The sequence below is a fragment of the Melopsittacus undulatus genome, chromosome 4, assembly GCF_012275295.1.
Source record: "Melopsittacus undulatus isolate bMelUnd1 chromosome 4, bMelUnd1.mat.Z, whole genome shotgun sequence".
NCBI lineage: Eukaryota > Metazoa > Chordata > Aves > Psittaciformes > Psittaculidae > Melopsittacus > Melopsittacus undulatus.
The window spans coordinates 42,630,777-42,645,068 of record NC_047530.1 but is presented as its reverse complement, the minus strand read 5'-3'; positions in this window follow the sequence as shown (position 1 = coordinate 42,645,068).

Below are 14,292 nucleotides of genomic sequence, written 5' to 3'. Positions count from 1 at the left end.
TAAGTGTAGCTGAATACAACTTCCCCTTTATATTTGTTCTGATGTTATATTGCTTCTAAAAAAGAAGAAAGTAGTTTGCATTCTTCACATTAGATACAGAAAATCTTAAGCATCATGAAATAATAATGAATAATAATTGATATGAATATTAAAAGCACTTTGACTTTACTGTGCAGAAAGGATACATATATTGTTTATTTCCTGCCAGAATGTAACTTCTTATTGCAATATGGAGTTATGTTTTTCATCAGTGCATTCAAATCTGATTGCATACTGACTGTATTTGGTCTTTAGTATTAAGTGGCAATTATAAGATCTACAAACCGCAGATGAGTAAAAGAATTTGAATTGCTTTGCCATACCAGAGATGCATTGAGAGTTTTGGCAAGCATACGGAATTTTTGACTTGGTAAAGAAAACACTAGGCATGGGACAAATGAAACAAAATACTGTGATATAAAAAATATAAAACAACCCACTCAGCTTTATGTCTTTCTTTGCTGAAGGTAAAAAAAAAAAAAAAAACAAAGAAGCAGTACTGAGAGTAATTGCATAAAATATAGGGTCCTGAAAGGACTCGTTTCATATTCCAGATCATTGAGCCCAACCATAAACCTAACACTGCCAAGTCCACTAGTATATCTAAATAAATATATCACTTAATTGTTGATATATAATGGTGCACATCAACAATTTCAAAGCTAGCTAGTCCAAGATCACCTTTGAAAGAAAATGAGCGTGTTTGTGTACATGATGGACACAAAATCAAATCACCTTGATTTTCTGAAATAGTCAATAATGTATAGTTTACTTCAGTATTCATTTCTGTACGTCATTTATAGCATTCAGTAGATCAAAATATTCTTAATTTAGCACATTTTATTCCTCTTTTCTGCCACTGATTTTTCATCACACTCTCAGTTGATCTCCAGTGTCTATAAAACATTTTGTCTTTACATAGCAACTATTTAATTGTTACACCAATACTAGTTTATCCAAGCATTTTTGCTTCTTTTGATGTCAAATTTAGTTCTTTATATGTGCGCTTTTCAGCTAAAATACATATGCTTACTGAAAAGAATAAATTCTAATATGTGGTACTGTAACATAAGGATAAACAAAAGTTAATTAGGACACAGTCATTTAGATGATCCTTTTATCACTCATTCAGCATGAATAGTAATGAATTAATTACAAACATTAAAATTCTAAAATAGCATGACAGCTGACAGGAATTCTTCATCGTTTTACATGCATGAATTGCACATTTTTTTAACTGTGTTTCTGTTTTCTATGGCTCTTTGATTTGGTGGATTGATTTTGTTTGTAAATAAAAAGTTATTTGAGATATGTTTGAATTATGGCAGTTGTGTCTAATGGGTTCTTCAGCAGCCTCAAAGGATAGCTGGAATACATCTGAAGCTCTGCCTGCCCCTCTGACATTTTGTATGCATTAACACAAGGTCAATATATCTCGGCACAGAAGCTGTCTGATAGCTTAGTCAACTCCGTAATCTATCACATGCACAGTACCTATTCAGAGTAATTACATTTATTATATTACTTTTTGTATGCCTTGGCAATTGTTGGAACATTTGTGTGAACTTGTTACTGGAAGCACTGTACATATATCAGACAAATGCTACACCCCTCAATTCAGTCTCTGGGTAGAATGGAGATTACAGGACTAATGACTTTACAGTTAAAGTTTAGTAATTCTGCACTTCAGGAGTTACCGCTGGTACATATCTTCCATCAGTGAATACCAGGTGTGCAGTTTTGAAGAAGAAAATATAGCTACTTATAACATTTGGGCCTACAACCTGATATCACATTTTCTATTACAGTAAGAGTTTCTGAATTAATTAAAACAGCATGCCTTTTTAGTCCTTGACATAAAGAACAGGCAGAAGTAAATTACTCTAAATGGTCCTGTTTGGCAAGAAACATATGAGCAAATATTCTGGGTGTATTATTCCAAGAGCTCAATGATTTATTAAAGTAATTCATTACCTCACCTGATGTATTTCTATGTACCATATCACCTTCGACTGCTATCTTATTTTATAGCTGGGGAAGACAGGAAGTCCAAGGGCTCATTACAAAGGAAACCTGAAGACAACTGAAACATCATCTGTAGTCTCTTTATACCCTTCTAGAATATATGGCCTCCAGAGCTTAATTGTTCATCTTGGCATCTTCCCACCCAGGTTATAGACTTATGAATGAAAACTCTTGCAGCTAAACCCTTTAAGGACTTCTACCACTAGATGTGTTTGGAGCAAATTACTATGGGCAAGAAACAGAATAGTATCCACAACCATTTTCATGCAAAGACATAGCAGATCTCCATTATAAACATTAGTTGGAGGCAAGTATATTCTAAAGGCAATTGCTGAATATAAACTCAGTGCAAGAAAGAGGCAACAATGACACAAAATAATGAAATAAACTAAACCTGAAACTTCTTTCAGACCATAATTAAATATGTCTACATGAACAAGGTAAATTAAACAGTTGTTATGGACCTATGTAGGCCACATACTGTGGTAACTGTCTTCTGAATGTCTTTGGTTTCTCTAAATTATTTTCTGGACTGATTGTCCAATTCTGTCATGAAAGAATTGGTTAATTTCTTTTTCTCTAAGCAGATCTATCTTTTCTAGTTTTAATGGAACTGTGTGTGTTGATATATGAACACTAATGAACTTACAGTACCTTCTGGAGCTGAAAATTATGTTTAGAAAAAAAAGAAAAATACACTTCCATTAGAAAAAGTGCAAATTTCCACATGAAATTATAGATAAAAGAATTAATCAGTCAATGTCCTGAATAACTGGAAAAACTGAGTATTACTTCCCTTTTTCAGCAAAGTGTTTGATCAGAATCCTATTGGAGATATCTGATAATTTATTTCTTTTTATCATACTAGTTACAATCTCATCAGTGCAGCAAAGGGTGATTTATGGTATTGACCTGAGAGGAACAGTTTGACACCTACCTGTAAGCTGCTGTCAGGAAGCTAAAACAGCCAGGAGCACCAGTGAAAATTATATTTTCAACATAGCTGAAATTTATTTTTAGATACTTTGCTGAGCAGAAACTCATGCTTTCCCAGCTCGTTATCATGTTATGTAGTATTAAATTTGACTAACTGACTTCAGTATTTCTCTTCATTATTGAACTTGGTTTTGTTTTAAGGGAATGGAGTCTCTTATGCCAGTCCTGGCTAAGCAATGAGGTATACCATATTCTGAAATGGAAAATTAAATAATGTGAGCATGTGAATCACCTTGGAGATGAATCATACTGCTCTAAACCAAATAATTTACATTTAAATAACTAATCCCTTTTTCACCTAATTTAAAAGTAATTTTTACTTTTTCTCATCTAATCCCCAAATTTATGAGCTTGTTTGATCATATTTGCGCAATAAAATTGAAAATTTTAGATATGGTAAGTAATCAGTTTTAGTCTCCTCATCTGTGTTTCCAATCTCATTACAGATTGCAATTTTCAGTGCAGATTACATGATGACCCATCAGTGGCTTTGTTGTTTCTGAATTACCGATTCCTTGCCTACTGCCAGATAAGAACAAAGCCTATGCATCAGTCTGACAGCTTGCAAACAGAAAATGGGCTTGTAGGATTGGATTTAAATCCCAGGTGTAGGGGATAATTACCACATCAGTCATGCAGTAACTGAAAAATGGTATTTCAACAAGAAAAATTACATTCCTTTTATAGTGCCAACAGAAATCATTATTTGAGGCTTCATACTGATTCAGTGTATCATTACATGTGCACTGTACTCATTAAATGTAATGTTTGCTACAACCTAAAAAACTTATTGTTTCAGATACTTTTGTGGCTGAGTTAGCTCAAATCAAGATTTGTGAAACCTTGACAACACTGAGGTCATTCAAAGGTATAATACACATTATAAAAGTGAAACAACAGCAACAGCAGAGCCCAAAGCATTCAAAACCTCTTCTGCTTCAGGACAAAAGAAAAAAAAAAAAGAGACTAAAGTACAAAAGCATAAATCCTAGTTTGGAAAATCCTCTGGGGTTAGACCCTTTGATGCAGGCCTTTTCATTAAAATAAATGGAATTGTAATAAGAGGCTATTGTTGTTTGTGTGGGCTTCTCTATACTATACTTTTCAGTAAACAAGACACTGTTAGCACTTAATTATTTTATAGGCAAAAAAACCCAAAAGCGTGTTAAAAATAAGGCATAAATTAAATATTTAATGTCACACTATTCAAACACAGACTTACTCTATTTTTTATTTTATAGCTCAATTGTGGTCAATTCTACTTTATTATCAAACAGACACTAAAGCACTAAAGTAGATTTAACATTGGTTACTCCATGGGTCCAGGGAATTAGCAGCTACCAGTTTGGAGGAAGGAAAAGGAAGATACAGACTTGTAAGTGATCTCACGTGGAAATACTTGCCCTTGTACTCCGTATTAACACTCCATGTCGGAGTTGTGCCAGATGGATTATCAGTGCTCTAGATTTCTCAGGGATAGCTTTGGCAATACCCGGTTAAGGTCTCTAAAGGCAAATATCTTCTGCAGTGTATCTCTTTAATCTTATGAAGTTGGGGTTTTAAGTGGTCTTATAAGAAACACTGCTGCCTTTAGGAAGCAGACAGGAATACTTGGATTATGTAAGGAAACATACATGTATGGTTCAACCAGTGCCAGGTCACACTGATTTGGGGAGCTGAATGTTTCTACCTGGAGTGAGTTAAATGCAAAAGAGTTAGGGTCTCTCCAAAGTATTGCTGATTGTGTTCAGCACTGATATTCTCGTAGATGGCCTCTACTAAACTGTCTTCAAAACTGACTTTCTACATAGGCTCAGGAAGAGTACAGAATTGCTGGAAATAACAGCTGGGCAGAGTTGTGAACCACTGACAAGTTTGTTAGAGCCAGAGAAAATTTAGGATGCTTTTTTCTAGGGGATTATCTCCTTTGGGAGATAGCTTCATAATATTTTCCTCGAGGGTCTGTCCTTGTGCAAATTTGAAAAAAAAAATGTTCCTTTTATTGCCTGGTAGCTGAGCATGCTCATGATGCAATATAATGCAGTTTTATGGGCAAGGGCTATGTCACATATATGGTAGCTGAATCTTTAGAGAAGATATCAAAGACCCCTTGACATAAGTCTGTTGGTATTTTCAGCAGGTAATAGCTCAAGAGACTGCAAAAGAAGTAAATGAGATGTCTCAATTTAATTAATTGTTCTGAATGTGTAAAACAAGGATTTGCAAGGAAAAATGACAGCCATGTATTTCAATAGGAAGAACATGAGTTAAGCACTATTAATTTGCAGCTTATTGTTTAAATCTGCAGCTTGTTGCTTTAATTTGCACTGTCTTCTGAGCAGTACTCTAACAATTACATCTAAAGAAAATTAGTTACTAAGGTTGCAATAGTTTCAAAGAGTACTAAGAGAACTGGAAATAGTAGTGATGTGATCCTGGGAAGAGTAATGAATAGTAAGTTGCCAATCAGGTGGTGGCATTAATGAATTAATATCTGGCCAAGAAAAGTGAATGAAACTAGAAATTAGCATTTTGCTCTGCTCTGGAAGTGCAAACACTTATAATACTGTGAAGTATATAATTTAACTCCATGAATGCTATCAGTGCCTTACATGATACAGATAAATCCCGGGGTCAGTATAAAGCAGATTTAGGGATTATGTGAAATTGCATAGTATTCTGAAGACAAGAAGTTTTCATTGAGGTTTTATACCTCAAACATCTTAGCACTTATTTTGAGTTCACTTTATTGTAAATGAGATACATTTTAAAAATTTAGCATTAAAAATTAAGGTCCTGTACATAAATATTACATCTCTGGCATAAGAATGACTAAGATTTTAATTTTTATTTCTTCTCAAGATTAATATTTGTTTTTTTCCTTTCATTCTTTTATTTGTATCCTAAGATCCCAAATTATCAGACAGTCGGCTAACTTGAACGCACCAGATATAAGGACAGCAAACAGGTAAATGGGCATGCAAAACACTCATTTACACTTGCAAAACAGGTAATTTCACGCACTGGCAGTAGCCTGCATATACAATTATTCATCTAGTTTATGCATATGCATGGTTTCAGCACAATTTCATTTTTACATCTGTGCATATATTTCACAGGCACATTTAGTCACTGATATTTAGTCATTATGATTTGTGTGCATGTTTAAACCATGTTGTGTGCATTCAGAATAGAATATAGGTTCATGGTTGCTTTGCAGAAGGTAGCTACATTGTAACAATAATTACTGGTCTGCTAAGAAAGACAGTTTCAACAAATGCCAAGCTTCAGAGAATTCCATACTACTCAATCTCCTTTCTCAGTAGCAACTCTCACTTTCCCAGAATCTGCACCTCCCTCTTGTCACATTTGACTTTCAGTATTTTGAAGGAAACAAAACCACAAGATGTGATGGGGTAACAAATAAAACATTTAAAATGTCAACTTGTCATTTTCATCCTATGACTTTGTTAATAAGACCTGCTGTCTATCTGTAAATACTTGGATTCTTAAAACTTCAAGAGTAGCCTTATTTTTATTGCAAAATGAGAAATGCCAAAGAGTCACATCAGATTCATTGCACTAAAAAATATCATAGGTAACTTCCCTTATATAGAATTTACAGTACTTTTATTCTGACACAGCCCGCATAAGAGATGATGACAAGCTAAAGGTTCATCACTGCAAACAGTATTTTGAGGAAAGGGCTACATAACCTTGCTACTACATGAACATGGAGGATGAGTGTTTTAAATCTTACACATCTCTGAATCTCAAATACTTCATACAGACAGTGAACACTCTCATGTATACATGTTATACTTCAAGGTGCATATCCTCTTCCTGACAAGAGGCTAAAGACAGGATAGATAGTGGCAGTGATTTCATATCAGTTTTATTAATATAGCTTTGCAAGCCAGCTTAAGGTGAGTCATAGAATCATAGAATAGTTAGGATTGGAAAGGACCATAAGGTCATCTATTTCCAAACCCCCAGCCATGGGCAGGGACACCTCACATTAAACAATGTCTGTCCAATCTGTTTTTGAACATGGGCAGGGATGGAGCATTCACAACCTCCCTAGGCAACCCATTCCAGTGCCTCACCACCCTTACAGTAAAGAGCTTCTTCCTTCTATCCAATTAATGAAGAGGACATCAAAATCAAGATGTAGGAGACTTGAGTTCTTTTCATTCTTGTATCACTGCCAGTTAAAACTTTTGACTTTTCGAGTCCCCTGACCACTGAACTTGAATTAGAAGACTCTTAAAGTCTTCTCTTGCATTAAATGGCAAAATGAAGGTGTCTTTCTTAGTGCCAGAGCCCTAAGTACAGTATCGTCCCTCCTGGTGTTTGGCTGCCCTGGCTGGAGACCACTTCAGTTACAGGGCATCTGGTTCCTGACCTCTGGAGACCTCTGGGAGAGCAACATCTAGCTGCTGGGAATGTACAGGCAAGGTTGACCCCTCTTTCTATGGGTGTGGCTTTGAAGGTGGGGTCTCCCTGTGGGACTTTCCTGAGCCACAGTCTCATGTGTGTCACAGCTATGTACCCTGTTGATCTGGACCTTGAAATTAACCCAGATAATTAACTTCTCAGCTTGAGCTTGGGTCTGCCTATAGACTTGACCAGTAATTGTGGGATTGTGTCTGACCCTGGTTATGCCTTCAGGACTGGTTCTAGCCTGGACCCATTGACTTAATTTCCCAGCTTGTCCTGAGGCAGATATCATCACTATGGATTTTTGTTGACAACCTGTCTGTCTGCTCCTGGCTGGAGAGGAGGACAAGTCCTGGCTGCCAGATACCCATGGGGAGCCCACATGGCTCATACCACCTGGCCCTCAGGGAGCCCCTGTACAGTCCCTGATTCCTCAAAGGTCATCATTCATGGGCTGCTAACATTCTCAGTGCCTGCCTCAAAGGTCTGGTTGCTGAAAAACAGCTAACTAGGAACTGTAATAGGAGGGAAATTCAACAAGCACAACACCACTCGCCTTGGCTAAGAGCATTTCTTTCAAGCCAGAATTTGTGTACCATCTACACAAAAGAACTGTTCTATGTTTTATTATGCCTAAGTGCAAAGACAAGAAGAATACACTGAAATGTACATAATGATGGTAGAGGATATCAGTCTGTCCACAGAATGTGAACCTATAATGTTAGAATCACACATCTACCCTTTAATCACAGTTATTTACAAAATACTGTAGAACATTTCTTATTTTAAATGGGAAACTAGAAATAAGTCCTCTCCCTCTCCTCCCTTTCCCTCTTCCGCTCTATTCCCACCAAATTATATTCCATATCAGCTAACCACATATTTCAAAGTTTCCAAAAACAAAACAATTACTTCTAGGCAATTACCAAGAATGGAAGCTTTCAGCCTGAGAAATAACTGCTTCAGAACAAAATGAACAAAGCTAATTGAATAGTGAAAATAAATTATTCATCGATGTGCAGAGGAAGAAAAAGGAAAATTTATTGGCATATTTTGGTTAAATAGCTTCAGATATGCAAAAAGGGAAAAGGAATATGGTTATCTATAATTACGATATAGGGTAGGATTTTAAAAGGCAACAAATATTTGACAAGTGGAACACTTGGTGCATAAGAAATTGACTACATGATCGCACTCAAAGAATTGCAATCAATGGCTCAAAGTCCGGGTGAAGACAAGTGACAAGCAGCGTCTGTCAGGTGTCCACACGGACCAGTATTATGTTAGCATCTTCATCAGGGACATAAAGAGTGGGATAGATTTCACCCTCAGCAAGTTTGCTGATGACACCAAGCTGTGTGGTGCAGATGACATACTAAAGGGAAGGGATGTCATTCAGAGGGACCTTGACAGGCTTGAAAGTTGGGTCCATGTGAGTCTCATGAAGTTCAACAGAGCAAAGTGCAAGGTCCTACACCTAGATCAGGGCAATCCCAAGCATGGATACAGGCTGTGTGATGAGTGGATTGAGAGTAGCCTTGTGGAGAAGGACTTGGTGGTTCAAAAACTGAATGTGAGCTGGCAATGTACCCTAGCACCTCAGAAAGTCAATTGTATCCTACGCTGCATCAAAAGGAGCATGACCAGCAGGTCTAGAGAGGTGGTTCTTCCCCTTTACTCCCCTCTCATGAGGCCCCACCTGGAGTACTGCATTCAGCTCTGTGGTCTCCAGCATAAGAAATATATGGACTTGTTTTCCAGAGAAGGGCTATGAAGATGATCAGAGGGCTGGAGCACCTTTCTTGTGAGGACAGGCTGAGAGACTTGCAGCTGTTCAACATGGAGGAGTCTCCAGGGACACCTTAGAGTAGCCTTCCAGTACCTAAAGGGGGTCTACAGGAAAGATGAAAAGGGACTCTTCATTGCAGAGTATAGTGACAGTGTGAGGATTAATGGTTTTAAGCTAGAAAAGGGTAGTTTTAAATTAGGTATTAGGAAGGAATTCTTTACTGGGAAGCTGGTGAGACACTGTAACTGCCCAGAGAAGCTGAAAATGCCCCTCCCTACTAAAAAAGTCATATCAAACATGATCATTACATTTTTTAAATAAAACAAAATCTTTTTATACTGAAATGTGTCCATGAAGTGTTATAAGAAAGACCCTGATAACAGTTCCTCTAATTCTCTTTTTTATACGTCCTCTAACATCCAGAAAGACTTGGATTTAAAAAAACTATTTAAAAAAAAACTTCATATTTTTTCCCCAGCTGGAACTGTACCCAAAAGACCAATTGAAAGAAGTCCTTGTGTTTAAGCAGCATGTACTCTATTCTTGCCTGCTTGCCCTTGTCTTAACTTTAACTATAACTAGGAGATATATATCACCATTAAAAAGAGTAACTGAAGTTCTTGATGCCGATCAATATCTGATATCTTCCTGTATTGGGGGCTGTATAGCATCAAGCCATAAATGAAGCAAATAGGTATAAGTCCCAAACACTAATCCCAAACCCTAACCTTATTTTATAGTTAGAAGACTCATCAGTAGAACAATCAAAAATATAAATCCTTGGCTTCAGCTTGCAACAGCATTCTTTCTGATATAAGCCAATGTATTTTGTAACTTATTTTGTGTAGATGGGCTTTTAACTTTATCTATGTGTTAGGATTAGTTTTGGTGTTACAGTTATAGTTTGGGAATCCAGAGCTTCAAAAGACCCATTTACCAGTTTATTCTGGATACTGTCATGCCCTCAAAGTTAGGGCAAACAGAAAACATCTTTTGAAATGGAAAGTGCTGTAAGACTAGCTTATTGCTGAAGGAATGGAAAGTGCTGTAAGACTAGCAGCACTGAGAAAAAGCTGGTGACAATGCAGTCAATTTTTAGGTTTTTTTTTCATTGGTATTGGTTTCCCCTGTTTAATTAAAGTTAAGGTTTATTTGGAGGTGTCATGGGTTCAGCCGTGGCAGTAATTTTTCTCCTTCTTGTAGCTGGTGCAGTGCTGTGTTTTGACTCCTGGGCTGGGAATAGTTGCTTGATAGCGAGCATGTTTTGAGGGTGTTTTTGTTCAAGGCTTTTTCTGAGCACGTGCTCCAGCCAGGTGGAGGAGGGGAGGCTGGGAGGAAGGAAAGACAGGACACCTGACCCAGGCTAGCCAATGAGGTATTCCATACCATAGCACGTGATGCCCAGGATGCATACTGGGAGAGAGAGAGCAGGAGGGGGGGAGCTCTGGAGGGAGCACACCATGCTTGGCCGGGCAGGGTGGAGTGAGTTATGGGTCAGTGGCTGGTGGGGTGTTGTATTCTTTTTGCTTGTTATGGGCTGTATCATTATTATTGTGTTATGCCTTAGCTATTAAACCGTTCTTATCTCAATCCGTGGGGGCTACATTCCTTGGATTCTCCTTCCTAACTCTCCGGGAGTTGGGGGACTTGGTTTAAACCACGACAGGAGGTTAGCTTTCAGTTTTAGAACATAAGGCATCAAGATCCTGATTTCCTTTCAGTGTCCTCAAGAGCTGAACTTATATAAAGAGGTCTCATATCAGTGACCTAAATCCTTTCTTACTAAGTTAATTATATGAAGGCTTTGTTACAGCCTGTCAGTTTTCTGTTGTTATAGGATAACCCCAAGAGTATATATTACATGTTTCTGAGATATAATAAGAAAGCATGAGGGAGTTTCTACAGATACGAGTGTATAGATCCAAGACAACCAAAGTTCATGTAAATTTCCTCCAATATCCTAAAGGGAGCAGTACCTAGCACAAAGCCGTAGAATCACTTGTGCTTTGTGTCAAAGAAAATAAGTTGATTTGCTCCAGAACAGATTGTGAAAGTAAAATATCTTAAATACTGTATATACTGTCAAGCAATCAGGAGTTAAGGATAAACTGGAAGGTTTTGTGTTGTTTTGTTGGTTGTCTTTTTTTTTTGCAGTGAAGAGTCAGTTACTACTTCTTTTTTCATGCCTATGAGATCTTTGTGATATTTTGTAACCAATTGCTTTCACACACATTGATCTTTTCTTCAATTTAGGATGGAAGCAATGTTCATTAACACCTCCTATGAAATTTGAAATATATGCTTGGAAAGTGTAATTTAAAAAAAATAATTATTAAAAAAAATCAATTCCCCATAGAAGTTATATTACAATATTTTTTAATGATTTTATTGGGATTTTTTTTTCTTGGTACCTTTGCAAGCATTTTTTTTTCATTCTGTTCATTAAAATGTATCACACTGTACAAATACTCTTATGCTTACATCAAACTTATACTTTTTTCTTTTTTCTCAAACAACAGTTTTGATCTTCTCAGTTAATACAGCTAATAATAACCCTCCACTTCAGTAAAGGAATTAATCATTGACATTCTGTGGTCTGTGTTATTTGGAAGATTAAATCAAACGGTCATGTTCATCTTTTCTGAGCTTAAACCTCTGAATAGTTGAAAAGTGATATCAAACACCTAATGTGTCTGTTGGATAGCATACAACTAGATGCCCTGGGCATTAAAGGTGGCCCTGAAAATTCATATTTTATGATTTTATAAACAAACTGAAAATCCTGTTGAGGCTAGGCTTTATATTTGTGGCATCTAAACACAGTGTTTCCTTCTTGTGATTAAATGACAATCATAAGATGCTAAGTTATGGAGGAGTGACATCTGGCTCCTCGGCAGACACCTCAGGCAACTGTGCTAATGTCTTTGGAGATGGCTGTGTATCTGTAATACAGTTAAGTTTGTTGTCTAGATTGTATTACCCACTCACTCTCTTAGACATTTTCTCCATTTTGTTCTTTAGCTCACATTGGAATCACTGAACCACTCATAACCCTGACTTATGAGTCTTTTCTTGTATTTCCATCTGCTACTATAAGTTGGTTTTGTGGTTTGCTTCGCTATCCCAACCCCCCACCCCATAAATTTTAAGCATACTTTGCAAAATTTCAAATGGAAGGTTTTGTCAACAGGAAGTGTATTCTTAATGCTTGCTGAAACTGAAGATTTTAGACAACAGTGCTTCTTAAGAAAAGACATGATAAAGGAAATGAACACCTACTGAATGTTTAGAATTGAGAGCTACAGCTCAAACTTCATTGTAGAAAGCAGCAATTCTAAGAGTTACAAAGGAAGAAAACAATATTTAAATATTTCTTAACAGGTAAGTATGTATGGAATTATAAGGGCAAGCATAGCAGAAGACAGTATTTTTAACTTACAGCTGAAACATTCATGAATATTATCAGGTCAAAATATTTGCCAGTTTAATAGGGAATTCATTGAAAATATGTTTTCTTCACTTTTTCACATAAAATGTGTGATTTATTGAAATGGCAATGCTAGAAGATATTTGAAATGCTGTTTTCTGAAACAAATCACTTTTTAACCCTCCTATCTTTCATTGCACCTGGCTGATCTATGTGATGTATAAAAACCAGAAATACTGATTTGGATCCATTTACTTCCTAGAGAAGAACTGTAAGTCCCTTGGGCAGATTTCCTCAGTGTATGAGAATCATCAATATGGCGCAAAAGAACACTGTAGTCATATTTGCAGCCACTAGGTCCTGAGCATTTTAACTTTTCCCTGCTGATATACAACATATGATTCAAATGTAGTCAGCTGGTGCAAGCTAATTTAACCCTTAGGCAACAATACCATCTTCTGTACTAGTTATGAGATATCTGATCTTCAGTAACCCCCTGAACTCTGTGTAAACAGGCATAGCACAGCACCTAGTAATCAGATAGCAATAGAGTGAGAAACCTATAGGGGCTTGTCTTTCCTTTGATCCTAGAAGTACTATGAAGTTAGAAACCTAGCTACCTCCTGATCCTACCTTCTAGAAATTATATGAGAGCAATGTGCTTCAGCTATTTTCCTTTCTGGATATGAAAATGGCAACTCTATTCTGTCATGGCAGAAACAATGCAGTATACAACTGATAATTCAACTTTCATGTCAGCTAGAATTTACACCATCTAGGATTTCACCTTCACCAAGAAAATAGCTAACAATGCAAGTCAAACCAGTAATTCAGATGTGTGAATGAGACAACTATAAAAAGTTTAAAATTATGACCCTTAGACAAAAGAAAGATTACATATCTCATCTGAAATGTATTAAAGTACACAGACACTACAGTTTACAGGCTGTATTTCAGTTGTACATCCTTTTGCTTCCACAGGAGCTATTAAATCCTTCAAAAAACATAATATTTGTTGTACTAACATTTACCTAAAACACTCACGTATCACACATTTGTCATATTTAATTGGGAATGACTGAAAAAAATATGCATTTTGTGTAATTTTTTCTTTACATGTGGCATTTAAAGTGTTTGTAAACAAATTAAATAATGATGTAAACTATAGCTAGGAATTTACCAGTAAATTTCTAATTTACACATAATTTCCTAAGGTGGAAAAAAATCAGTACAAAATCAAAGGCCCTTAGTGATGAAAATACATATGATAATTTCCAGCCTCAAAAATTGCTCAGATAAAAAACCCCACAAACCAAATAATTAAAAAGTCCCTAATCCTCAAACATCATTAAAATGTCTCTAATTTAATTGGCTAAATTTCAAAACTTTAATTTAATGTTTTGAGAAATTTTTGATAACTGGATTTTTTTATCCTATTTTTTCAAGTCCAAATAAGCACAGTATAGATATTATTGCCAATGTGAAACATCTTTTAACCATTAATTATTCTTACTAGAAACAGTGGCATTTCATCTAAAAAGTTGTCAGTCACTTGTGTCTTGCTCAACACAAACCT